The sequence below is a fragment of the Protopterus annectens genome, chromosome 5.part0 (genome assembly GCF_019279795.1).
Source record: "Protopterus annectens isolate FY-2018-M chromosome 5.part0, PAN1.0, whole genome shotgun sequence".
NCBI classification, from domain to species: Eukaryota; Metazoa; Chordata; order Ceratodontiformes; family Protopteridae; genus Protopterus; species Protopterus annectens.
Window position 1 is genome coordinate 932,343,867 of NC_056735.1, and position 26,598 is coordinate 932,370,464.

Genomic DNA, 26,598 nt, shown 5'->3' on the forward strand with positions numbered 1-26,598 from the left:
AAAATCTCACATTCGTAGGTTTCTCTTATCCAAAATGTCAAACCAAGACCCCCCTACCTCCACTGATCATGGAACTTGCCCACTACTACACTACCCCAAAATTATAAATTCCAACCACTTGCTTCTAAAAACCACTCCAATCAACACCAAAATCCAAATATGAACTAAAACTACTATTCAAAGTTATTAGACTACTAGCGTATCTAAGAAAAAAACATAACCAAAGATGGGGACATCCACCCTAATCCAGGCCCAACCTTAACTCAAAATCCTACCAGCCCACCACTCTCCCACCGACTGGTCAACTCCCTCCTAATATGCCACTTAAACATTAGAAGCCTAAACAATAAGATACATAGCCTGCATGCTGTACTAGCCACATACCTCCCCAACATAATGTGTCTATCTGAAACATGGCTCCGGCCATCAACCAAAGACAATGAGATCCTGCCTCCTGGTTACAATATACTTAGGGCAGATAGAGTAAAGAAAAGAGGAGGTGGAATAGCCGTCTTATATAATAGCACACTTAACATCATAACTAACCCTATACAACCTCCCCAGGTCTCTAACGCTGAAATACTAGCTCTAAAAATTCTACTAAATAATCATAAGGGCATTAACCTAATTGTCACCTATATTCCCCCTGGGAACAATGTAGAAACACTAGAGGTCATTCTACATTGGATAGCCAACAACTACCCTCAAGAAACCATTGTCCTGGGCGATGTTAATATTGACTGGAACCAATGCACAGCACAGTCCAACCCCATCCCTGTTAACCTACATGGATTCTCTCAGATAATATCATCTACCACACGTTCAGGTAACAATAACCAAAAAGTGAGTATACTAGACTGGATACTCACCAACAGTCATCCCCAGAACTATATGTCTGGAACTCTCCCTAATGATCTTAGTGATCACCTGCTCACATACATCATGAAAGACAAAATTAATTGTACAAGCTTACCTATTTATAGGTCTATCAGATCCAAGAAAAACTTTGACCCAACTAAATTTCAACTTGAACTCAAATCATGTAACTTCCCCTTGATGAGGCAGTGTCATCATTTAACAATTCATTCCTTACTATACTTGACTCGCATGCCCCTAAACGCTCAATAAGAATTAAAACTCAACTAGCACCCTGGCTAACAACAGACACCAAAACCAAAATAACAACTAGAGACAAAGCGTGGGATAAATGGCGCACTACCAAACTACCCCTAGATCGTATCAAATTCCAACAACTTAGAAATGAGACTAAAAAAGCCATCATACTAGATAAGAAAAATTACTTCTACAATCTGCAACATAAACATCAGAATAACCCTCTAAAGTACTGGGCAGGCATAAATAAACTTCTCCAACCAAGCAAATCCACTACTCCGACCCCAGGAACATTATCTGACAAGAGCCAAGAAGATATAGCAAATTCATTCAATACTTTCTTCACAGAAACCATCCAGTCATTAGCTAACCAACTTTCTCCTCCCCACACTTCTATAAACACTATACCTGACTCACCACTCTCTTTTAACTTCCAGCCAGTGTCCACATCCTTTATCAGATCCCTTTTGAAAAAACTGAAGCCAACCACCCTTTCAGCCGATTTTCTGCCAGCTGAATACCTGCAAATTGCTGCAGATGTCGTAGCCTACCCTATCTCAATCCTAATTAACAGAACCATAACCGAGGCCTCAATCCCCTCAATTTGGAAAATATCCTATGTTATTCCACTCCACAAAGGAGGTTCATCCACAGAACTATCCAACTATAGACCTATAGCCATACTATCACCACTTGCCAAAATTATGGAAAAGTGCATGCACAACCAACTAATGCTCTATCTAACCCAAAATAAACTACTCACAGACTCTCAACATGGATTCAGACCCCATCATAGTACAACCACTGCCCTCCTCTCTTTTACTGAAAACATTAATCTTAACCGAATAATAAAAAATATCCTCCGCTCTCTTCCTGGACCTATCGAAAGCCTTCGATATGGTAAACCATCAGTTACTTCTATATACTTTAAAACCCTGTATCTAGATACTCCAGCCCTTGACTGGTTTCAAGCTTACCTCACTGGGAGACAACAAGCAGTAATGTGGCAAAACAAGCTCTCCTGCCTACTACCAAATACCATAGGAGTTCCTCAAGGTTCCATATTAGGACCTCTCCTCTTTTCAGTCTTCATAAACGACATCCAAACAGTCATCCCTGAAGCCACCTGCATTCAATATGCAGATGACTCGACTATAATATGTTCCAATGCCTCTCTTGCAAATCTACTAACTACCACCCAACATAGCTTCACCAAAGTCGAAAACTGGCTTGCCAACCATCTCCTGATCTTAAATCCAAACAAAACCAAGTTACTTCTCTTCTACCCAACCAATAGATCTCCGACTGAAAACTTCACTATAAAATCCAATAATGGGACCATCATCTCCCTAGACACCTATACAAAGCTATTAGGAGTAAACATTGACAATAAACTCAGATTTGATATACATATCAACCAAGCCATTAAGTCAGTCAACAAGAAACTTGGGACCCTATATAGAATTAAAGCCTTCCTTACCCCGAATGCCAGGGCAGCCACTGCCCGTTCACACCTTCTCTCTACCCTACTATATGCCTCTCCTGTCCTCACTCACCTTAACAAATCTGATCTGGCCAAGCTCTCATCCTGCTATAATCACATTGCCAGGTTTGTTACAGGCCTACCCTACAGAACACACCACTGTACTAACCTGAAAAAGCTTGGATGGATAGAATTCCCACACCTTCTTCACCAGTCCCAACTCATAGAGGCCTTCAAAATCCTTAAACAACCTGAGAATACCCCAGCACTAAAAAACGTAATGACTCCCTACTCCAATCTAAGCTGCCTTCGCTCAGCAAACAGAGTCCTTGTCCAAACAACTAAATCTCTCAACCTAGGTGATGATGTGCTATTTGCCAACACCACTGGTAAAATATGGAACTCTCTCCCAAATAACATCACGCTTGCAACTTCTCTAAGTCAATTCAAAAATAGTCTAAAACTCCACTTCAAGTCACACTAGCTATGTCCTTGCTCAAACCCAGACAAGCTCTGTGCCGTTAACTAAAACATAAACAACTAGCTAAGATGATAAGTACTTTGTATACTGTGATAAAGAAATATGTATCCTGTCTAACTCTATGTCATTATACTGCCTACTGTCCTTGCTAATATGTTATTAATGTTACATTTGTAGTAATCTCAGAAATAGTAATGGCAGTCTTGTACTTGTATGTAAATAGCCTAAGTTTTTGTTAAGTTCTTTCAGCTCATTTACTGTACCTAATTATCAATGTAACTCTGTTGGAGCTTTTCTCCCCGGGCCTCCACTGAAAAAGGACATGTATCCAGTCGGACCATCCTGGTTAACAAATGTAAAATAATAAATAAAATAATAAATAATGGTCTGTATGATATAGTCAGTCAAAGACTTAAGTGTACAAAACATCTATAATGATGGAAAGCAAAGTTGTCATTACTGAAATATCTTTTAAAGTATAAGGACTGTCTACTTGGATGGACTGCAAAGATACACATGTGGTAGTTCACTAGAGGCATTCATTTAATCCAAAGTATGTTCTTTGTTGGTGCCTTTTTCCAAAACTGCATATTAGCGTTGTCTAGAGGCATAGATGTGTCTGATGTCTTCAGTTCAGATGGATGCTAATAGTGCTCATCAGATGACTGGGTCCTTCCTTCTAAGATTAGACTGCTGCAAGTACACCTTTATTCCTACTGTAGTTTTTAGTCTAATGTTTTTCCTTCCATGTCAGTTGACCATCAGGCCCTCTTCTCATGTCCTCATTCCCATTCCCGCTTATAAACAGGGAAACCTACCTGTGCCCAAGTGAAAGATGACTGGAAAGAAGTTGTTATCCAGAGACCTATAAAGGAGTTTGTGCCCCTGCAGATGCGTTTCCAAGGGAGGATGTTCTTATCTATAGACCCTCAGGTTCTGGCTTCATCTCATCACCATCACAGACTGGACTGTCTGTGTTCCAGGATGGACTTTAATTGTCCCAAGACTGAAGAACTACTCTGCACCATTGCTACTTTGTAGCCCTCCATCATTGAAAGAGTAGGATATGGAGGCATTTCTGTTATGGCCTTAACTCCAGTGATCACTGATATGAGCACCAGTATTATTGCTGAAACCTGTGCTCCCACACATACACCCCAAGGGCTACCATCACAAGCTTCAGAGCACCAAATCCTCATCTTTACTTCTAATGGTCCTTGATGTCTTGCAAGCTCATGTTTACATGGGAGCAATTTTACCACTGGAAAAACATCACTCCCTCCCCCTGGATGGGTAAACCATAAGTTACATTCGGTCAGTGCTCACCCCAAAACTTGAACATAGGACACCTGGATAACAGTCAGGTCTTTATCCCGCTGTGCCACAGAGCCAATAATGCACATGCATAATGTAATTTTTATTCAGTTATGGTTGCATATATTTAGACTGCTGATCTGATCTGCTTGATTGTTTTGGCATGTAGAATCTTGCATTCGTTTTGGCAGGTATTTCTGCCATCTATGAATTTTTGGCATAGCCTGCTGACATGACTTGACTGTAGCAACATAGGCATGCCTCTAAACATCCATGTTTATCAAAAATGCCTCTGATTTTGGTTTTTCCATATCCTGTGTCTATTAGAGCATAGGCAAGCATTGTTCACACTTTTGATTGTAATCTGTAAATGATAACAACCATCTGAGTTCAGATGTGATATTGTTATGAATATGCATAGTCTACCCTAGTACATACTGTCTACATGGAAAGTACAACTGAGTAAAACTCATATCCTGTGTTGCTCAACTGCCTCTAATTATGTTAGCTTTTATTCCTGAGTGTTGTAATTGGAAAGTATGCATGTATTTCATATTTTAACTGTATATGTCTATTTTTGAATTATATGTTTTGTATTAATACTAACCTGCCTGAGACATATGACATACTGATCTAAATTCAGTATAGCATACTAAATTCAAAGTGGCTGTCAGGCTTCTGAAGCTAGATGGATTTGGCTGAAACCTGAATATACCAGTAAAGACTTAAAAAAGTAAAGAGTCATAGGCATTCAGAAGCCATGTAGCTGAAACATCAGTGTATCCTTAAGTGGTCATTTGCACATGTCTGATGGGTCTCAACTACAGGAGGTTTAAATTATTGTACACTTAAGACTGTAGTTTTACTGACTTTTTCTTGTAATTTTTACTAAATAGTTTGTCTGTGCAACATTTTCACCCATTGATTTGAATGTTGTATGGGATATTTTAAAGGCACTGTAATATTTATGGACATTAGGCTTGGTTTTAATTTCAGTGTTTCCAAAGTATGGTTAGAAAATCTACTTATACTGTACTGATAAGTTCAAAAAGGGCAAATGTGTTATATCTACAACTACTACAGCTTGTTTATTTGGTGGAATAAACCAGTAAAGACTAAAAGTAGAACATTATAGGCATGCAGATGCCATGTAGCTGAAGCATCACTAAGTCCTTAAGTGATCATTTGCGTATATCCCAATGGGTGTCTACTACAGGAGGTTTAAGGTGTAATTCTAGATGTTCTTGAGCTCAAAAGGAAAATCATGGTAACTAAAACTAGAAAACAGGACTCATAAACCTCAAACTCAAATCTAGAATAAAATGGAAGACCCAGAGCCATGTAAAGAGAGAGAGGGTCTCTGACACTAACCACAGGTGTGAATAAAGAGGGATAACAAGCTGTCTGTCTGTATAATGTAACACAGTGCAGTGGTTTCCCATGAAATGAGTACAAAACTGTGATTTTTCTGATTCATAAACTAAAATGGTATAAAACTGTAATTTTTCTAATATATAACTTGAAGAGTATAAAACAGATTTTCTTAAAATTTTTATAATGCTATTGAGTGGTATTGCTGCTATTATGTAAACTGCGGTATTGTGTTTATCCCTTTAAGAGGAAAACAATCGGTCTGTGGGCATGCCAATGAAAGTCCTCACAGACCAGGGAATTCTTTTTATGGCAAAGATTACACATCCACTATATCAAAACTTTGAAGGGATGCAACTCAGGACTTTTGTATATCGTTCATCAACAGATTTTTTGGCAGAATCGTTTCATAGGATACTAAACTCCGCATTAAGGAAAATGAAAGAAGACTAGAACAATTGGAAATGACTACTGTTATACTTACCATTTGTCATCCATGATGTTCCTCAAGCTTCTGTTGTATTCAATCCCTTTGAAGTCCCTGCGGAAGACATTTAAGAATATTGTTAGTTAAAATTAAGGTGAAATGGGAAGAGGATGCTACTCCTTTAATATGACCACTATTGATGTCAATAGTGCATGGACACATGGCAAGTGCACAAACAGCAAAACAGACAGTACATAACAGGGAAGTCGGAAGGCAGGAGTCTCAGGATGGGCACCTGGTATTGGTCTTTGTACCTTTGAGTGATAATACATTTCTGACCAAGTGGCAGGGAATCTCTAAGTTGCAGAAAGAGTAAGTGAATAAGGTTACAGAGTTAGAAAGCCTAGTAAAAAATTGAGCAAATTTATGACATAAACATTCTTAAGCCATGGAAGTTGGCAGATACAGTCCTTATCAGCTTGGTAGCTGAGGCAAAGGACTTGTTATCATCACTCAGGGAGTGAGTAGATGAGACTTTATCCAATCCTCAAAAACATGAAGTGAGGAAGGTGCTATTCTCCAGTTTAATTAAACATCAACTAGAGATGTGGTGAAATGGTGAACATCTATCCTACCAGATTCCCAATCCTCAAAGAAGAATAGTTCAAGATGAGGTGAAGAAAATGTGATGGAGGTCAATGAGGAGTAAAACAGTGAGAGGACCACCCCCATAGTTTTATTACCTAAGCCCAACAGTGCCATCATGCTCTGCAGTGATTTTTGGAAGCTCAGTAGCATAACTATATTCAACAGCTACCCAATTACAAGAGCAGATGAGCAGATTTAGAAGTTAGGGAAAGTAAGATTCCCAATTATCATGAAGGCTATGGATTACAATGGTCAAATCCTATTAAAGAATGATGACAAAAAGAAAACTGTTTTTTCAACTTCAGATGGTTTATGTCCCTATTGCATTCTCCCATTTTACATTCATGGGGTGCCAGTTACCTTACACCACCTAACGGACAAGGTGCTTAATCCTCAAAGTCTGTATGCAGAAGCATACTTGAATAATTCATTCTGAGAAAATGAGCTCATACCTCTTCTAGATTCACTCAAACATGAAGACATCACAGTCAGTGCCCTCAAAAAGTAAGACTAGGATGGCCAAAGTTAAGCATTTAGGATATGTTATAGGCAGAGGAGCCATTAAGCCCCAAAATAAGAAAACTGAGGGAGTCCAGAAGTGACCAATGCAACAGACGAAAAGTAGCTGAGGATCTTTCTCAGCCTGGTGGGTTATTATTGAATGTGTACTGCACTTCTCCACCATTGCCTACCCTTCTTACCAAGCTTACAAAGGGTGTGATACCAATCAAAGTTAGAGTATCTGAAGGTTGTCCTGTTCTGAGAATCTGTCCTGGCTTCCCTTGACTTTTCTAGTATCTTTATATTGCACACAGGTTTAGCAGAATCAGGTTTGGGTGCAGTACTGTCGCAGAAGACAGTCAAGAAAACATGCACAATTTGCTATTTAATAGAAAATCACATAAGACTAAAACACGATATTCAACAATTCATTATGAAGACTTGGCCATCAAATGGGTTTGGAGTCCCTATGATAGTACTTTATGGAGAAAGACTTTTCTTTAGTGGCCAACCATGCATACTGTAATGCTTGCATCAGCAAAAAGAGGGGAAATTCAAACCTTAAAAGTGGACTATTTCACTCAAGCCTTCATCTTTAGCATTCATCATCACCCCAGTATCAACCACAACAATACAGAGGGTGGTTCCCAGGCAGTCAAGACCATCGCCAAGTTCTGAAATGGGTTGTTTCATGCTGGGGGGGGGGGCAATCAAATGTGGGAGCAGGTCAGTTTGAAAATTGGTAAGCACTTTCACCTATAGTGGAGACTTGCCTTTTCTCCACTGTTGTATGACCTTGGATTCAATATATTTAAGTTTGGGGGTATAAGAGTGTCCTCCCACATGTGGGGGTGGGGGTTATGGGGGCTTCCACCCTACAAAAAAGGATTTGCACTGCATTTCACCGAAAGTGCTTTCAGTGAAACGTTTTCCAGAGTTTTTTGTGTTTTGGGAATCCTATTGCCATGATTACTCAAATGTAACATGTCATGGTGGTTTACCTGTGATATGAGTGTAAAACAGTATATATTTTCCTGACAAGTAAACTAGACTATATATTAAACTGATTTTTCTCAAAAGTATAAAACTGCAACTTTTTTTTAAATGTGAGTAGAACTATTTTAAGAGATGTTTTTACTATTGTGTAAACTGAAGTGACTATTGTGCTTACCCCTTTATCCTGTGTAAGATAGCTGCCAAGCATACTTTCATGTTATATAAAAAGACAAAGCCAGAAAGCCTGTAAACGAAAGAATGAGGTTCAATAGTAGTCTGATAAGTTAATGACTGGACACCAGAATATCAGCAATGGATAAGACTCGTCAGAAGAAGTGGGTTAACAGAGGACAGTGATAGTGATCCTCAAGTCTAATCTGGGAGTGAACAGTATTTTTCATTTCTGTTTTGAATACAGCAGCAAAGTACTAAAAATATATTTTAAAATAAGACAATTGAAGCCTCTATTTGTGCCACAGAAATCCCTGACAGAATGGGGTGGAATTACAAGAGATCTTTTAGAGAGCATGCACTATAAAGGCTTTCACATTCCAAAAACTGTCACAACCTTTTATTTTGTTGCATGAAGTCAGATGGGACTGTTGTTTTTCATTAATAAAGCTATTTCTTTGAAAAGAAGCCAGAATGCCTCAATTGCTTTGCATTCCACAATATAAAAGAAGTTCCACTCATATGTCAAAACTCTGGTGAAATACCAACTTCAGGATATTAAATTAGTGAAGTCCAAATGTAGCTATATGTCAGTGACAGTGCAAAGCCATCTGCCTAGAGGCAAGTAAATCTGCACAGATGCTCAAGGGTACAGCTTAACCAGTGTCAAATCAAGCACAGCAGATTGGTAGATCAAATCCAAAGTTTATCAAAGTTCAAAGCAGCAAAGACAAATAACAAAGCTAACTCACTTTTATGGTTAGTCAAAGTTATGCATTATAATCACAACAGTGACTCAAAAACTGCCTCGGAATCAGCAGTGGCTGAATCAACGGATAAGCAGATATCCTGGGTATAGTCAAATACAGTATTTTAATGAAAATGGTGCAGAATCATAGTACAGAAAGCTGCAGATTAGCTAAGCAAGGAATAATGCATGTTATTGGAGAAATAATGACCACTAAGTGGCATCTACATCTTTTTAAGGATGGTATTTCCCCAGTAACACCACATTCTGGAGGGCATTATTGTCCTTAGCGAATAGGCTAATTGTTAAAATTTTTGTATTTTTTTAATTATATTCTTTTTTTTTGGATTTTTGATGTAAAATAGTTAATCCGCCTAATGTTTCAAACTTGCTGTATCATTTGCAATTGTTGTTGGAGGAAGTATTTTACATCCAAAATGTAAGTTATGTAAGTATTCAGTGTCTAAACACACACACACACACACACACACACACACACACACACACACACACACACACACACACACACACGTGCCTAGCAGTTATGGCCACTTGGTTGAGTGAGTTGAACTGAGATGTCCAAATGAATGAAAAAAAATCATCAAATGCAAGGCTTAGTAACACCTCCAAAACCCCACCCATATCTGTTAACTGTCCCTGACTTTGTTGCATAGTTCTGCTCTGTCTCTCATATAATGGTTGATTTACTGATGATTTACTGTGGACTTAAACTCAGCCAATAATGCCAGACACTAGAGTTTCAAACATTTGTATTATTTAAGGACTATATGTGGTGGAATACTTGTGAAAAGACAACAGTGTGTGCTGTCTCTTCCTTTCTCTCATTCACACTTTTTGCCACTCTCTCTCATACACACACACACACACACACACACACACACACACACACACACACACACACACACACACACACACACAATGCACATATACATAGACATGCACACACACACACACACACACACAAATTCACATGTACAGACATGCACGCACACACATACACACACATACACACACATGCACATGTACAGACATGCACATACACACATACACACCCATGCACATGCGCACACACACACGCACACACACACACACACACACACACACACACACACACACACAGTCAGCACTTGTTTTCTTTATTTACTTTTTTTTAATTTTACACTCACTATATAGCAAAGCGCTGTCTACTCTGTGTAAAAATTGGTGGTCGCTTGTTTTTTTTTTATCCAACTCCAAACTTCATGGCAACTTAATATGATGCTATGAAGCACAGGGGAAGGGTTATTTTTAATAGGCATTACTTATACAATAACAGCCTGCTGGAGAATGTTTGTTTTTCAATCAGAGTGAAGATGTACAGGTCACCCATTCTCTAAAACACAATATAACAAAATACTCGCTAGGCAGCCAGTTACTGCCATCCTGCCAAGTTTAATATGATCCTTTACAAAATAAAATGATGCCTTTCTGCCTAAAGACACAGCTCCAATCTGTTAGCTTCAACTAGCCCACAGTGTGAGTGTGCATCTTCACAGCTGTTACCTGCTGACAGGTCTACGTTGTGATAGCTGGCATTATAGCATAGGCTTGCATTTTTTAATTGGTTTACTTTCAATAAAGCTGTGTCAGCCAGTGCTGAGTAAGTTTAAAAGCAAACTGTATCATGTCTATCAGTTTGTGTACAATTATGCGATTATAGGCAGACCAACTAACTAATCACGCTGCACATAAAAAAGTAGTTACCAACGGATTGATTCTGCATAAACTAAGGAAAACTCTAAACACAGACTTACACACACCAGACAGCACAGCTTAGCAATGTAAATAAATCGTGATTATTGCTTATTTATTTATTTATTGGCATGTGTTTACTGGGAAAGTCCACTGGGCCAAAAGAGTCCATTTTCAGTGGAGGCTCGGGGAGAAAAGCTCCACAAGGCAGTTACCATAATAGTACATACAATTCAAAGCAGTTATTAGATCACAAACTGTATTATACAAAAGCAGAGCTGTTGCACACAACAGAGTACGAAGCATGTAAACATATATGTATAGATTAGTACAGTTCGGAGATACCTACTAATTAAGAAATAATACAGTGATAAAAGCAGTCATATAGAAATATTTACAAGTTGTACTAAGAGTGTCAACCAGCACAGTATTGTAGGGTAGTATGTAATTGATATATTAGCTGATAGCAAGGCGTAGCCAGATGGTAAGGCACAGATAGATAGCTGTTTGTGTCTTAATTAGTGATAAAGGAAGATTTGAATAGCTGAGGATGTCAGCTAAAGTGAATATGACTTATGGTGTGGGGAATGCGGTTATGGATGGATGAGAATTGAGACATCTGCATGGCCACAGAGATTTTTTGAAGGAGATATTACTGCCAATTCTGATAGCTACTGGGAGAGGCAATAGCGAAGGAATAGAGCATGTCACCTGCTGGGAGTTTGTCTACTTGCAGGAGAAGCTGATTTTCAGATCTCAGTGGCCTGTTTGTGTGGCACTGGGTTAAGGTAGAAGAAAGGGCTCTGCAGTCTGAGGGATTTTAAATGATTTTCTGTGCTGTGATTAGTTGTAGGTAGGTTAGATAATGTGGAAGTTTAAGCCAGTTAAGTGATTTTAGGGAGATGCTGTGATGGTAAGAATCTTTTGTGTTGGTTGTAAACTTGGTGAACCTGTAACAGGACTCAAGCTTGTTTTTTAGGGAGGACTGGATATTAGTAAGGAGAGGAGCACCATACAGGAGAGAAGGTAGGAGAGAAGGTAAGACAAAGGTTAAGGCAAGAGACTGCTTAGTAGAGCAGTTAAGAAAGTGTTTATGTCGATAGAGGGTGCATAGTTTTTGGTTTGTGTTTTTGATATTATTGTGGATATGGAGGTCAAATGTCAAGTTTTCATCTAGAATAACTCCTAGTAATTTAATGTGTCAGATACACCTCCATAGTGGTGTTGCTTTGAGAATGAATGATGAAATCTGTCTTGTTAGCCGATAGGTTTTTCTTGGGAGTAAATAGCAGCAATTTGGTTTTGTTGGGAGTTGGAGGCTAGCTGATTATTGGCCATCCACATTACAGTAACAGTAAAAGCATTCTGGGTTATTTCCAGAAGTTCTGTTGTTGATTTAGCAGAGCAAATAATGGTTGAATCATCTGCATATTGTACAACAGATCCATTTTTAAGAGTGGAGTGAAAGTGATTTATAAAAATACTAAAAAGAAGGGGTCCTAAGATGGAGCCCCGGGAACACCTGTGGAACACTCAAGAAATGAAGAGAAACAGTTGAGCCATCTAGTTGATTGTTCTCTATTTTTTATTTAGCAAACCAGTTTAGAGGTGGAGGAGAGATAATTAAATTGGAGAGCTTACTGAGGAGTAGGGGGTGGGAGACTATCAAAAACTTTTGAAAGGTCAAGAAAGAGTGATAATATAAATTTAAGAGAGTTCCTAGCATGGTTGACTATGTCCATAAAGGAAATGAGAGTGGTAGTTGTGCTGTGACCTGGCCTAAATCCATGTTGAGTTGGGGAGAGGAACTGGTTTAGTAGTAGATAGTTTAGAAGTTGATGATGTATACATTTTCCAGGATTTTACAGGGGGGGGGGGATAACAATGGGTCAGAAATTAGACATATCTGTATTATTACCACCTTTATGGAGAGAAAGAATGCATGATTTTTTTCCAGACAGTAAGGACATAGGACTCTTGGAAGGATCTATTGAGAAGTATGCTGATGGGATGGGCAATGGATCTCACTGAAATTTAGAGGTATTCTGAGGGTAGGTTGTCAGGAGCACAAGAGACTGGTTTCATTTTTAGGAGAAGTTTAGTTATCATAGTGATGAGTATGGGGGAGAAAGAAAAGGTGGGTAGGGAGGGGGTTGTCACATCCTGTGAAGGAGATGTTAGTGAGGAGAGTTGGTATTGGACTTAGTTTGGGGAAAGGTAGTGGTGAGTTTAGCTATTGCATCGATGAACTGTGAGTTTAAGAGGGTGGGAATTTCACTGGCTGTTTTCTTGGGGAATGAATAGGGGTTATTTTTGGTACCAGGGTTAATAAGAGATGAGATGGAGTTCCAAAAGGATTTTGTTTTTCTTTGGAGGCTTAGATAATATTCTTTCCTGTCATTAATAACTAGGTGTTTTGCTTGATTACAGAGCTGTCTAAATTGTAGGAGATCAGTGGGATTCATATACTTTTGCCATTTTTTCCATATTTTGTCCCTGGCAGTCATGATTTGCTCAGTGGCTCTAGAGAACCATATGGCATGCTTAACTTTTACTCTTTTTTGTCTTACTGGGGCTAGTTTGTTTATGGTGTTGAGGAATGTGATGTTAAAGAGCTCAAGAGCCTCATCAAGGGGCAAGACTTTTAGTATATTCCAATTAAGGGTTTCATTAAGAGTTGTAGGACTAAAGCTGCTTAAATTTCTAGTTGGTTTGTATTGGTGTTGGGAAGGTATAGGGCTGGTTTTGCGTAGTATATAGGCTGGTAGGTGGTTACTAATGCTGCTAGAAAGTGTGCCTGTTGCTGAAATTTTGGAGGGTCAGAGACTAGTATACAGTCAGGAATTGAGCCACTGTCTTTATTTCTGTTAGGCCAGGTTGTATCTGTTATTAGCTGTGTAAAGGTGAAGAGGTTGATATTAGCTGATGGAGATAGACTGGAGAAATCTAGCCAATTTATGTTTACATAGCCTAGGATAATATAATTGTCTCATTATTTATATTGTTTGTTATCCAGGCAAGAATATCCTCTAGAATGGGAAAGTAGTATATAGGCTGGTAGGTGGTTACTAATGCTGCTAGAAAGTGTGCCTGCTGCTGAAATTTTGGAGGGTCAGAGACTAGTATACAGTCAGGAATTGAGCCACTGTCTTTATTTCTGTTAGGCCAGGTTGTATCTGTTATTAGCTGTGTAAAGGTGAAGAGGTTGATATTAGCTGATGGAGATAGACTGGAGAAATCTAGCCAATTTATGTTTACATAGCCTAGGATAATATAATTGTCTCATTATTTATATTGTTTGTTATCCAGGCAAGAATATCCTCTAGAATGGGAATATTGATACCGGGGGGATATATATGGTTATGATGCAGAGATACTCAGAATTGCTCAGTTTGAGAAATGATATAAGTATCTCATCTGTAGAAAATTGTGGAATAGGTTTGGCATATGAGACAACAGTGTAGGTGTTAGGAAGCAGTAAAGGAATTCCTCCTCCTCCTTTTTTATGAGGTCTGTCAGACCATAGGAAGGCATACCTTGGGGAGAGGAATTCTAAATCTTTTATGTAGGGTTTCAGCCAAGTTTCAGTTGCAACTAATATGTCTGGTTTATTCAGTAATATCCAGGCATGGAATTCTGGTATTTTGTTTCTAATACTTTGGAAATTGATTGTTGTGAATTTTAGTAATTTATATGAACTAGGGAGGGTGCCATTCAAAGGTTTGTGTCCTGGGTTTGGGTAGATATCTCTACATAAGAATATGTTAGATTGCTTGTACAAGTAAGTAAAAGATGGGAGGTTTCTTTTTAAGTGACTGGAGTTAGATATAAAGTTGTGAATGCTTTTTTGGAAGGGAAGTAGTTTTAGTTTACTTTGTAGACATATGTCGAGGATGTACAGGCTAAGGAATATTTGTGAGTAGCTGGAGAGAGCTGAGGATTGTATAGCAGTTAGAGATGTGATATTTTGAGGTGTAGGAGCTATGCGTAGGGATGTTAGTTAAGATAGGATGCATATTAAGAGGGCGAGGGGGCAAAGTAGAGGGATAGGTGTATGTATGGAGATCATATTGGATAAGGTGAAGAAGTATTATGAGCTGTTTTTTTTGTTAGAGATAATTTTGATGTATTAGAAAATAGCAAGGATAGAAGATGTGGTAGGTAAAGTGATGTGAGGATGCTAGATGTTTTTTTAAAGTAGTATCAAATGAGTGAGTTACCATTGAGTGATGGAGTGGTAGGGGTGTTAGTTGTTACTGGATGATTGAATGGGAGGAGGAGTTAATTGTTATTGGACAATGGAGTAGGGGTGGAGTTGTGGTGAGAATAAATGTAATTGATGTGGGGGTGGGTGGGAATGGGGGTAGGGTATGGGGAGCAGAGTGAGCCCGAACATAGCAAGGGCAAACAGAGAGGGTTAAAATTGGTCAGAGCTTGTTCATGACAAAAAAAAACAATCAGTGGTTTTGCAGTCAGCTCAAGCAGAAGCATGCTGCAGTGAAGAGCAGAGGTACAACAATTAAGAAGTGTAGGCTAGGATATTTATATTTATTGTATGGGAGAGTAGATACTGAAGCTAAAATTACACTTAGGAAAAAGCTACAATGGGAGAGAAAAGGAATAGTCTTATTGAAAGGATACAGGGTTTCTTAGAATAGGGCTGGGGGAAGTGGCATGACTTCTAATTCAGAGAAATTAACCACAGAGAAACCTTACAGTTTACTGTATAGACCTAAAGGATGAAGTGGCCTTTGTTGGAAGAAGGGGTATGTGAGCAAGTTCTGGTGATACATGAGGGGCCACAAATAAAGTGCAGCATCTAAGTACAGTGTAGTAGTTTAAATAATATCACATATGTTAATTGTCTGGAGGTTGTATGGAGCAGGGGAGTCCTTTGCTTTAGCACTATACTTTTGCTTTAGAAATTCAGTTGCTCATGATAGTTAAGCTAGCTCTGAATGGTTATTTATACAGGGCTGTTTTTAGTGGCACTTACACCTGTGAAAAAGGAGGAGATAAGCACAGGGTTAGATATAAGGCAAGGACTGCAAGTAAATAAGTAACTGGCTTAGATATTCGAGGAAATAGACAAAATAAAGAACAAGGATTACACAGAGTAAAAATGGTAGTGAAATTAGCAAAAGAAAAAGGAGTGTATAAGAGAAGACCTACAGATAACAGAACAAATGGATGAGTGAGAAGATAAGAGTGAAAACTAGGAGTAGAGAGAATGGAAGCTGGTTTACAATTAGGCAGTATGATCAACAGCAGCTAAGTACTATAGTGTATTGGGTGCATTTTGATAAACATCACTCTAAAAACAGCTCTACATTAGGGCGTTATTGCATTTTATATGTTAGACACACATTAAAGGAAACTAAACAAACTAAACTAAACATATTATAGCTAACTCAAGAAAACAGCTATACATTACATCGTAAAAAGTGTTTTACAAGTGAGACATAAATCATAGGCAAATTAAACAAATTATAATGCAGTGAGCATTTTTCAAGATACCAATAAACTAGTGTTGGTCTATCTTTTGTATCAAATTGTTATCCTGTAGTACAATGAACATTTTTCATTTTTTTTAAATATTGACACCATCAAGCATCGGGGGTAATAATCAATTTATAGGCATGCAATATACTAAGTTAGGTAATTACCACAGCAAATGCCTTGGCTAAAAAAGGGAGAGAAAATTATTTAATAGGCAGTTTAGCAATGTTAACTATTATTCTTGCAACACATCAGTGGGTTGTCCTTAATGCATCCAGAAAAAGTTATCAGTAGCACAAAGAAAAAAAACTTAACCTTCCATTCAGTTTCAGTATAACAATGTTCCCATTGACAGCAAATTTGCAACATTACATTATGATTTGGAAACAATGTAAGTATGCTTTAGGCTACTATTGTAGTCTGGCAGGTTTTGTTTTCTTGCTAAGAGATGAAATCAGTGAAAAACAGTATTTAAAACTATCTCCCTCATTGCACTGAGAAAAAACAGTGTTGTAACAGACTGCCAATATTCTCATGCTGCATTGTATAACTTATTTTAGAAAGAACTGTACACAGTTACCACAGTAAGCTGTAAAACCTCATTTTATTCACTTATTTTTAACTGAATATATACTAAACAACAAAAAAATGTAATACAGCCTTCAAAAGAAACTACCCAGTACAGAGTCACAGTTTTACCTTAGCCCCCACCATTTGTTCTATGCTCTCATTTTAGAGGCACATTGTCAGATACAGCATTTTGAAGGCAAATAATCAAATGGTTTAAAATAATCTTCTTGGAGGCATACTTAATGCATACTTTTTTGTTTATTTGTTCACATGGTATGCAGATCAGACACAAGCCTCTTTTCAGGTGCAGCTAGGGAAACCTGTCTGGTTATGTTACTTCATTCACTAGGCAGATGGAGGCTAAGGAAACCAAACTTGGACTGCAGGATGAAGCTCATTGGTAACTCATAGCCTTATTCTGCTGTACTAAACTGCCAGACTACATACTGAAGACTAGTGTAGCAGTCCAGGAACTGCACAGAACAGTATACAAAACTGGGCAGCATCACAAATAGAAATATGCTCCTGCTTTTCTTCTGCAAAATCACCTCAAAACATAGAAAGGCAATGAGTATCTTGACAGTGCTACAGCTGAGTAGAATGTACAGAAAAAATATCAAAACTAAACAAAAGTCATGATTTCTTCAAATATTTAAACATTTTCTACTGAATTAAAGTAACCTAGAAATAAATATTGCAAACAAGCCTTTAAGCACTTAAGGTAGTAGCACCCACAGCCACTTATTTTCCTTACCTTTCACATTGTTTTTTCACAATATATAATTTCCATGCTGGTCAGCTTATTTGTATAGGTTCATGGGCTCATAGCAGATTACTAGGCTACCAGCTTAAGAGCCCTTAAAAGTCTAGCCATTATTACCCAAATTGTACCCAATTTTTGATCTCTAAGGGCTAAAGGATGGCTTAAGTTTGTGCCTATGAATGTGAGTATTTAAAACACTGCCCATGACCATTAGGGACATAGGCACCACCCAAGAGTGAATTTATGATTTCCCAACCATTGATCCAAAATTCATTTGAAGAGGGCCAGAAAAGGGCTCTGCTCTACATGAATAAGAAGCCTGTTCCAGAGAAAGGGTAATCTCTGAGAGACATATTGTTTCTCCAGCATGTTTTGTTTTTCCCCACAGTCCAGATTTAGATCTGTAGACTGGGTAACCCTCAAGCAGCTTGTCTTGAGAATTTGCAGCAGTTCCATCACTGCTGGATTCATGGGTGCACTATAGTTTAGGCATAGATCACCCATTAATAGTCGGTAGGAGACAGAGTAAAGGGATAGGGCTATTAGTCTGCTAGGCTATTCTCTTCCAAAAGCAGCCTAACTATGGTCAGTTCAACTGAACTCCAAGTGTAGACTTGGTACCATTAGTCCATCCTATTCAGCTGCTCCAAACACTCTCTCCAGTGTTTGATTGCATACAGAAATCCATAAATTTGCTAATTAGAATACTTAGCCACTACAAGCTTTAAACTCACCTACACCAAACTTCAGCAGAGCTCATAATGCTTTGTCAGGAAGTCCTTCACTAGCATTATCTAGGCAACATCTGCTCTTCTTAAGACTTAACCATAATGGTACAAAGTGCTACATTAATAGCAACAGAATTACCTGGTCAATATTCTCAAAATAGAGGCCACCGGCACATATAGTATTGCAATGGTGGCTTTTACTAATAGAGAACAAATGCTAATAACTTCCAGTTGCTGTCAAAAACATGCTTTCCTGAGGTTCTTATACTTTTGTTTTTATCTGCACGAGGTAGCCAGTGTTCTCCTGCACTACTCAGCATCCCATAAGAATTTTTATTTTAAGTGAACTTACTTGGGTATTATGATTAACTGTCCTGGGATATCCGTTTAATTTAATTTGCACTTTTCTTTAGCTGACCATTAAGCTTCATTAAATAAATATATAAACTTTTATTTCTCTTACCTGCAAATCTCTTTCAGTCAAGGGCAAACCTCACAGGTGTACTGAGCAACTGCAGACTGATTGATTGACTCATGCAAGTGTGGGGATATGGCCCACTTCACTCCTCTTCTCACCCCCGATTCCCAACCACCATCCAGATCCTTAGGTTTTTCCTTTTTATAACACACCCTCAAATCACATTATCTGACCACCTCGTAAAGCCACACAAGGCATTCAAACACCTACCCTTAACTCTGATATTCTACTAAATGTTGTACTCCATTCAAGACACTCAAGCTCAAGTCGATGCACATCCTCACACATCTAAACACAACCTGCTACAATACTATAATATTTTACAATTCAGCCATACTGGGCCACTCCATTTAATAAATTCAAACAAAAAACACATTAGAGGCTCCTACACAGTTCACATAATATATTTTCAAGCCGGACCACCACAACATTCTGCCAACACCAACACAGAATTATTTAATATCACTCTTCAGTCATACCTACACACCCACCCTATCCTCTCTCTCTCCAGTCATGATGTATTCACTAGTACCCACTCTCTTCTTCCTCCTAATCCTCACCCATCTAACTTCTTATCACTCATATACTCTGTCACTCCTTCCAATACCCCTCATTCTGTACCTCTCTAACAAAACCAATAAAGTGCCACCTGATGTCACAGACATAGCTCCCTCTCAAAACTGTAGTCTTCCTTAAGTATAATAGAAACCTTCACAATTCCATAACCAACAGACTTAGCCTGACTCCACAAACTCCTCTTCTCTACTCAGCATCCATATTAACTTTTGAAGCATCTATAACCAGAACTACATGTGTAATAGCAGAGGCATGGCTAAAAAAATTAAATAAATGATAATGAGATACTCCCATCAGAGTATAACATACTCAGGTCAGACAGAAAACAAAAGAGAGCAAGTGGAGTTGCATTACTCTATAAACACTTTGTAGCTCACCCTATCTCCTTGAACAGCATCACCCCCAATTCAACAAAACTTAAAGCCTCATAGCTACTCTCAAACTAAATCAACACAATCCTTGTACGTAGTAGGAGTTTATATCCAACCAAAAAACAATCTTAGCACACAAAAGATCTCTTCTACTGGGCAGCATCCAACATTCCCCAGGAAAAACTATTATTAGGTGACTTAAATGTTGACTCTCTCTTGCTCTTTCTCTCTTTCTCTCCCTCCAATAACAGCTCTACCCATGCCATAAATCTATATTAACTAACATAACTGATCACCACTCCAACTCACTTCAACAATAAAAATAATGTGTACCACAAAAGACTGGATACTTCTATGCCAGGTAAAATTCCTAACTCTGGAACCTTGCAGAATCTTTAAATGACCATTCCAGAAACACCACCTCTTTAATCATCATCTTCTTTCGGCTGTTCCCGTTAGGGGTCGCCACAGCGGATCATCTGTTTCCATTTCTTCCTGTCCTCTGCATCATGCTCTTTTACACCAACCGCCTGCATGTCCTCTCTCACCACATCCATATACCTTATCTTAGGCCTTCCTCTTTTCCTTTTACCTGGCAGCTCCATCCTTAGCATCCTTTTCCCAATATACACAGCATTCCTCCTCAGCACATGTCCAAACCAATACAATCTCACATTTCTTGCTTTGTCTCCAAACTGTCAAACCTGAGCTGACCCTCTAATATACTGATTCCTAATCCTGTCCATCCTAGTCACACCCAGTGCAAATTTTAACATCTTTAACTCTGCCACATCCAGCTCTGACTCCTGCCTTTTCGTCAATGCCACCATCTCCAACCCATATAACATAGCCGGTCTCACTACCCTCTTGTAGACCTTCCCTTTCACTCTTACTGGTACCCGTCTGTCACAAATCACTCCTGACACTCTTCTCCAACCATTCCACCCTGCCTGTACTCTCTTCTTCACCTCTCTTCCACACGCACCATTACTCAGAACTGTTGATCCCAAGTACTTAAACTCATCCACCTTTACCAACTCTACTCCCTGCATCCTCACCATTCCTCTACCCTCCCTCTCATTTACACACATGTATTCTGTTTTAGCCCTGCTGACCTTCATTCCTCTCCTCTCTAAAGCATATCTCCACCTCTCCAGGGTCTCCTCAACCTGGTCCCTACTCTCACTACATATTACAATATCATCTGCAAACATCATAGTCCTCGGGGCCTCCTGTCTGATCTCATCTGTCAACCTGTCCATCACCACTGCAAATAAGAAAGGGCTCAGAGCTGATCATTGATGTAATCCCACCTCCACCTTAAATGTATCTGTCACTCCCACTGCAGTCCTCACCAATGTCACACTACCCTCATATATATCCTGTACCACTCTTACATACTTCTCTGCCACTCCCGACTTCCTCATACAATACCACAACTCCTCTCTAGGCACCATGTCATATGCTTTCTCTAAGTCCACAAAGACACAATGCAACTCCTTCTGACCTTCTCTGTATTTCTCCAACAACACTCTCAGAACAAATATTGCATCTGTAGTGCTCTTTCCTGGCATGAAACCATACTGCTGATCACTAATCATCACCTCCCTTCTTATCCTAGCTTCCACTACTCTTTCCCATAACTTCAAGCTGTGACTGATCAATTTTATCCCTCTGTAGTTACTGCAGCTCTGCACATCACCCTTATTCTTAAAGATAGGTACCAAAACACTTTTTCTCCACTCCTCAGGCATCGTCTGACTTTCCAAAATTTCATTAAACAATCTGGTTAAGAATTCCACTGCCATTTCTCCTAAGCACCTCCATGCTTCCACTGGTATGTCATCTGGGCCAACAGCCTTTCCATTCTTCAGCCTCTTCATAGCTGTCCTTACTTCCTCCTTGCTAATCTGTTTCACTTCCTGATTCACTATCCCCACATCATCCAACCTTCTCTCTCTCTCATTCTCTTCATTCATCAGCCCTTCAAAGTACTTTTTTCATCTACTCAACACACTCTCCTCACTTGTGAGTACATTTCCCTCACTATCCTTTATCACCCTTACCTGCTGCACATCCTTTGTGACTCATAATTTCTCAAACTTCAACAAAGACTTTCATCTCATACCTAAAACACTAAAAATGGATGAATCTACTACTTAATGTCACTCCAATAATATATTCCTAAAAATCCTAAATGAACTGGCCTCACTTAGATAAAAATGAGTTAAGTCAAATTCTGCACCCTGACTATCCAGAAGCAACAAACATCTCATGAAACTTAGGGATGCTGCCAGGAAAACTCTGACCACAAACAAAACTCATCCAAACTATATGACTGACTTTAACAATTGGCTTAGTTTCTGGTGTCATTCCAGGGAGATCCAGTATCTGATAGCCTGGGAAGATATGATCAACAGACCACGATGCTTTGCCAGGGATGGCCTGCATCTGTCTCACTTGGGCTTCAGGCTTCTGGCAAAGGCTCTTGCCTCTCCCATAGTGCCTTTTTTAGCAAAAGTGATGAGGTCAAAACTACCAACATAAAAATTTCAATAAAACACAAATTAAAGGTCTTGCTGCTAAATGCTAGGAGTCTAAACATGAACTGCACTCATTACAAGCATTCTTAACCCTGGAAGATGCTGACATTTGTGCAATCACAGAAACCTAGTTTAAAGCTGCAGGGAGCACCCCAGCCTTACCTGGTTACTTATTCTGTCATACATTCAGACCCCACAATGTGGATAGGAAAACCAAAAAAAGTGGAGTTTCAATATATATTAAAGACATACACACCTCCAGGCTGGACAGTCAGTATGACACACACGAGACACTCCAGGTGCAGTTAACCATTGACAAGACCCCTATTCAAATCATAGCTAGCTACAGGCCCCCAAAATTTACTCAAGATGCCCTCTCTGCCTATTTGGACCTCTTTGAATCTATCAAGATTCAACCCTTTACCCTGATCCTGGGTGACTTTAACTACCCAAACATAGACTGGAAGAACTACTCATGCCAAAACACAAATACCCAGAGATTCCTAGATTTTGTCAATGCAAACATCTTGGAACAGCTAGTCGATACCCCCACAAGATGTGATAATATCTTGGACTTGTATTAACCAACATGAGTAACTACTGCAGCATCTCTACAGTATCATCCTCCCTGGTAACATCTGACCATAACACTGTCACTTTCCAAGTTACTATCCCCCTGACCCCCCCCCCCCTCTAGCTAGGGTCAAACAAAAAACTTCTCCAAAGCTGATTACAACTTCCTGAGGATTGGTATAAACAGCTTCACAGTCCCATTTCCCTGTGTAGGAACTGGCACTGATGTCCAAATATACACCAAAGTACTATATGAGCATTTATATAGATGCATGAAATCAGGAATACCTGACAGGATGAAATCATACTCCGCAAGGAAGAGTAAAACTGTCTGGTGGACATCTGCAATAAATAAACTCTATAACAAAAGGAAAAAATTGCTGTCCAGGACCAAGAAAGAGCAGGTGCTCATTTGGAAGCAACCTGTCCTTAGCCTGAACAAGCAAATAAGAGCACTAGTGAAATCTTTCAAAGCAAACTTTGAGTCCAAATTGGCCACATCTACTAGAGACAATCATAAGGCCTTCTTCACATACATCCACAGTCTCAAAGGTAGCACCCAGATCTGCTCAGAACTGGTAGTTAAGAACACCACATGCACAAATGCCATATATATAGCTAACTTACAGGCTAAGGGCATCCCCAGTACCTGCCTCCTCCCCTTATCTCTAGGGAACAGGTCATCACTGCCCTCTCAAAGGCAGAAAATGCAGCCTTCATGGGGCACGAAAAGATCCCAGGCTGCATCCTACATGAACTCAGGCAGGAACTTGCAGAACCATTAGACGCACTATTCAACCAAAGCCTGAGTACAGGCTTTGTCCCAGCTGAGTGGAGGACATTCACTGTAATCCCTTTGCACAAAGATGGAGCTTCCACTGATCTGGTAAGTTAAAGACCCATCATTCTAACTAGCCTGATCTGCAAGGCTATGGAACAGATTATCAAGGACCTCATTAAAAGGACATTGGCACCCTCCAAACACTAGATCCCACACAGTTTGGTTTCGTTAAGGGGAGGTCATGTCTGTTAAATTTGGTCGACTTCTTTGAGACAGTCGCCAAAGCCATGGATGAGAGGAAGATGGTACACATCTCCTACCTTGACCTGGCCAAACCCTTCGACACTATTCCCCACTCAGGCATAATAGGTAAACTCTCTCAACTAGGCCTCGATCTGTATGTTATCAGATGGGTAGCAAACTGGCTCACTGATAGAACCCACCTAGTCAAAATATGGGAAGCCACCTCAAGTAGTAGACCCGTAACGAGCAGCGTACCCCAGGGATCGGTCTTGGGGCCTCTGTTATGTGGGATATACTTTTCTGAGGTGCAGGCCGAAACCAATGGGCTATGGCTGACCAGGTTTGCAGATGACTGTAAGCTGAGCACTGTCATCAATTCCCCTAGTGAAGTGGGCATCCTCCAAGAGGGTCTCACCCAAACAAACCAGTGAAGCCATAAACATGGCCTCAAGATGAATACCAAAAAATGCATCATCATCTCCTTTGGGCAGAGTGACAACCCCACAAATTATCACATTAACAACAACATCCTAAGCATGCAAACATAGTGAGGGATTTGGGCATCCAGGTTGATAGCAACCTGACTTTTGACCACCATGTTGCTTCCATTGTACGGAAATGTTTCTACATGGCCCATCTCATTAGTAAGGGACAAGGTGATCATAACATCCCTGTAGTCTTCCCTTATAAGACCCATTATTGAGTACAATTCTCCTTTCGGCATGTACCTCACAAAGCACATGCAGTAGCTGGAGAGAACACAGATGTTCCTCACCAGGGGAATCCAAGGCCTCAAACATTTATCCTACACTGACAGGCTAAAAGCCTTGTCCCTCTACTCAGTTTCATACAGACTCCTCAGAGGTGACCTCTCTTTGGCATACAAAGCAATCTGAGACCCCGCCTTGAGGGGACTGCTACATATCTGCAGGTCAAGCTCCACTCAAGTAACCTGACCTCAACCTGGCTAGTGACATCAATAGGACTTGTTGGTGGGATAGATTTGTGTCCCAGAAACTCCCCCATCTGTGGAGTAGACTCCCTCTCCATGTCAAGCAGAGTACCTCATTATTCCTTTTTAAGTGCAACCTGGATAACTAGATGGGAAACAGAAAATACACCCCTGGGATTCTACCTGTGTCCCTGCTGGACTGGGGGCATAGGGTGCTGACTTGGCTAAACATGCGCTAAACTCTTGGCTAGGCTTATAAGGGCCTCAGGGCCAATAACCTAGTGACTTCCAATGATCCTATGAAATTTAGAGAACGTACAAACAGGACTAATCACTAAAGTCATTCAAACTACACTGAAAGTCTCACTTACTCAACTCTTGACAAATGTGCTACACCAGATTAGCACATCACTCCTCTTCAGCCTCATCACTCCTCTATATCCTCCTCCTACCTGTATTGTAACTCACTTTCTTCTCCCTTTTATTATACTCCTTCGCCCCCAGCTACCCTTGTCTTCTAATTCTCAACTCTAGCTCTCTCACCACTGTAACTCTTGTAAGACATATTGCTTTCTGTTGAAAACAACAACAATATGGCTGCCTGTATACTTTTATCAAACTTTAAATGCAGTTCTCCCTCTTTTGAAAAATATTGTAATTACTATTGTAAATTATTACCTTTCATATGTTAGTGTCATGCTCTCTATTACTGTTGTTTGTACATTGGAACCTTTATTCCCGGGTCTTCACTGAAAATGGGTCCTGTGCCAAGTCGTACTTTCCTGCTAAACAAAAGCTATAAATAAATACTATTTAGATACTTATGCTACATGTTTATACTAGTATAAATCCAGGATGAATATTGTATCTCCTTGCACAAAATTGTTCATATCAACAGAAAAAGAAAATTCTGGTTAGTTAAATAGCATCTCAGTATCTTGAAGATTCCCAAAGATTATAATCTAAACAGCTAAACTAAAGCTGTGATGCTCTGAAAATGTGTAAAGTATCTTGGTAAAAATGTCCAGCTTTATAATCAGTAAAGGAGATGCTATTGAGATCTGTAATAATCAAAAGACTTAAAAATACTTTATGCTTATGTTAGATGGCCCTTTAACAAAAGTATTGAATTCCATGTCTCAGATCCTGTTAGTATATGTTGTGTTATTGTGATTAATTTTTCATAAATTCATAGATTAATAGATTGCTAAAAGGCTAAAGACCCAATGAGCCTTTCAAAGCCTAGTCAATTTTTTTCCGAATGAATAATGATGTCCTGTATCCAAATAGGACATTGAGGGCCATGCATTTATAAGCTACCTCTGTCCACAAGGGACATGGGTGGCAGGTTTTATGTAAATTTCCTTTTCCCCATCCACTGGTCTAGGTTGTGCATAAATTGGGTAATAGGCAAACTCAGCTTCACATGGATAGGAAGCCTGTTCTATAGGAGAGCACTCTTTTGGCCAGATATCCATCTCTCCAGCATGTTCTCTTTAAATCACAGACAAAATTC